General features: G+C 38.7%; 1 pseudogene across 1 annotated transcript; it reads left to right on the top strand.

Annotated features, from left to right (window-relative positions):
• Positions 1–719: 719 nt before the first annotated feature.
• LOC144338541 (protein SET pseudogene) lies at positions 720–2,500 on the top strand (annotated as a pseudogene). The gene has a single exon (XR_013412735.1). The product of XR_013412735.1 is annotated as a protein SET pseudogene (transcript).
• Positions 2,501–3,128: the final 628 nt, after the last annotated feature.

Raw genomic sequence — 3,128 nt, 5'->3', positions numbered from 1 at the left:
TAATGAGTAGTGAGATTTAATCTGTAATAAAAAAAACTCTTCCACAAAAAAAAACTCACAACCAAATAGATTCAGAACTGAATTCTACCAAACATACAAAGAAAAAGTAAAACCAAAACTCTTGAAACTATTTCAAAAAATTGACAAGAAGGGAATTCACCCTAACTCTTTCCATGAGGCCAGTGTTACCTTGATACCAAAACCAAAGACACATTTAAAAAAATACAGACAGGAAGGGTGTGGTGGCTCACGCCCGTAATCCCAGCACTTTGGGAGACTGAAGTGAGAGGATCACAAGGTTAGGAGTTTGAGATCAGCCTGGCCAACATGGTGAAACCCCATCTCTACTAACAATACAAAAATTAGCTGAGTGTGGTGGTGGGCACCTGTAGTCCCAGCTACTTGGGAAGCTGAGGCAGGAGAATTGTTTGAACGCGAGAGGTGGAGGTTGCAGTGAGCCGAGATCCCGCCACTGCACTCCAGTCTGGGTGACAGAGTGAGACTCCATCTCAAAATAAATAAATAAATAAATAAATAAATAAATAAATAAATACAACCCAATCATATAGATGCAAAACTCCACAACTAGCAATTCAATTCTATTATCAAATGAATGAATAAGACCTACTATTTGATAGTACAACAGGGTGACTAAAATCAACAATAACTTAACTGTACATTTTTCAACAACTTCACGAGTGTAATTGGATTATTTGTAACTCAAAGGATAAATGCTTGAGGAAATGGATACCCCATTCTCTTTGAAGTGGTTAACTATTTCATATTGCATGCCCCTATCAAAACATTTTATATGCCCCATAAATATATACACCCATTATGTACTCATAAAAATTAAAAATAAAAAAGCTATAAAAATAAAATAATAAAAATCTTCCAGTATTCAGCCTGCTTCCGGACGGGCGAGGAGACTCGTGGTCTGGTTCTAGGACTTCCCGAACAGCATGGCCCCTAAAGGGCAGTCTTCACTCCTGCCTCAAAAGAATAAACCAAGACCACCGCCTGCTCTGGGACCAGAGGAGACACCGGCTTCTGCAGGCTTGCCGAAGAAGGGAGAAAAAGAACAGCAAGAAGCAATTGAACACATTGATGAAGTACAAAATGAAATAGACAGACTTAATGAACAAGCCAGCGAGGAGATTTTGAAAGTAGAACAGAAATATAACAAACTCCACCAACCATTTTTTCAGAAGAGGTCAGAATTGATCGCCAAAATCCCAAATTTTGGGGTAACAACATTTGTCAACCATCCACAAGTGTCTGCACTGTTTGGGAAGGAAGACGAAGAGGCACTGCATTATTTGACCAGAGTTGAAGTGACAGAATTTGAAGATATTAAATCAGGTTACAGAATAAATTTTTATTTTGATGAAAATCCTTATTTTTAAAATAAAGTTCTCTCCAAAGAATTTCATCTGAGTGAGAGTGGTGATCCATCTTCAAAGTCCACCGAAATCAAATGGAAATCTGGAAAGGATTTGATGAAACGTTCAAGTCAAACGCAGAATAAAGCCAGCAGGAAGAGGCAGCATGAGGAACCAGAGAACTTCTTTACCTGGTTTACTGACCATTCTGATGCAGGCGCTGATGAGTTAGGAGAGGCCATCAAAGATGATATTTGGCCAAACCCATTACAGAACTACTTGGTTCCTGATATGGATGATGAAGAAGGAGAAGGAGAAGATGATGATGATGATGATTAAGAGGAGGAAAGATTAGAAGATATTGATGAAGAAGGAGATGAGGATGAAGGTGAAGAAGATGAAGATGATGATGAAGGGGAGGAAAGAGAGGAGGATGAAGGAGAAGATGACTAATAGAACACTGATGAATTCCAACCTTCCTTTTTTTAAATTTTCTCCAGTCCCTGGGAGCAAGTTGCAGTCTTTTTTTTTTTTTTTTTTTCCCTCTTGTGCTCAGTCGCCCTGTTCTTGAGGTCTCTTTTCTCTACTCCATGGTTCTCAACTTATTTTTCGGGAAATATCTTGAGCACAATACAATGGGAAAAGAGTCTCTACCCCTTTCTGTTCGAAGTTCATTTTTATCCCTTCCTGTCTCAACAAAAACTGTATGGAATCAACACCACCGAGCTCTGTGGGATAAAAGAAAAACCTGCTCCCTTCGCTTTGCTGGAAGCTGGAGGGTGCTAAGTGCCTGTGTAGTAGTGCATAGAATTCTCGCTTTTTTCCTCCTTTCTCTGTATATTGGGCTTAGAGAGTACAGCATGTCTCTACGTGAATATGGACAGTTAGCATTTACCAATTTGTATCTTTCTACTTTCTCTTGTTTAAAAAAAGAAAAAAAAGACTTTAAAAAATGGGGTCATAGAAGGTCAGAAAAGGGTGGGTTTGAGATGTCTGGATGGGTTAAGGGGGCATTTTGACAACAGGCTTCTCCTCTGGCATGTTTAATTGTGATATTTGACAGACATCCTTGCAGTTTAAGATGACACTTTTAAAAATAAATTCTCTCCTAATGATGACTTGAGCCCTGCCACTCAATGGGAGAATCAGCAGAACCTGTAGGATCTTATTTGGAATTGGCATTCTCTATGGTAATTTTGTTCCTGTTTATTTGTAAATTTTCTTTTTGTTTCACTGGAAAGGAAAGATGATGCTCAGTTTTAAACATTAAAAGTATACAAGTTGCTTTGTTACAGTAAAACTAAATGTGTACACAAAGGATTTGATGCTTTTCTCTCAGCATAGGTATGCTTACTGTGACCTTCCAAGTTTGACTTGTAAAACATCACTGTCAAACTTTGTCACCCTAACTTCTTATTTTTTGATACGCACTTTGCAGGATGACCTCAGGGCTATGTGGATTGAGTAACGGGATTTGAATCAATGTATTAATATCTCCGTAGCTGGGAAACGTGGGTTCAATTTACCATTGGTTTCTGAAAGTGTTCACATCATTTGGGATACGAGATTGCTCAATACTTTTCTGGGTATATTGTGCCCTTGATTTTTATCTCCAAGTGGCAGTTTTTAAAATTGGCCTTTTACCTGGATATAAAGTAATAGTGCCTGCCACCACCATCCAACAGACCTGGTGCTCTAATGCAAAGTTATACATGGGACAGTTGCTGGCATGTCTTCATTGGCTAT

The sequence above is a fragment of the Macaca mulatta genome, chromosome X (assembly GCF_049350105.2).
Source record: "Macaca mulatta isolate MMU2019108-1 chromosome X, T2T-MMU8v2.0, whole genome shotgun sequence".
Taxonomy (NCBI): domain Eukaryota; kingdom Metazoa; phylum Chordata; class Mammalia; order Primates; family Cercopithecidae; genus Macaca; species Macaca mulatta.
The sequence above is the reverse complement of the archived record's forward strand: the minus strand, read 5'-3'. Positions and strand labels throughout refer to the sequence as shown.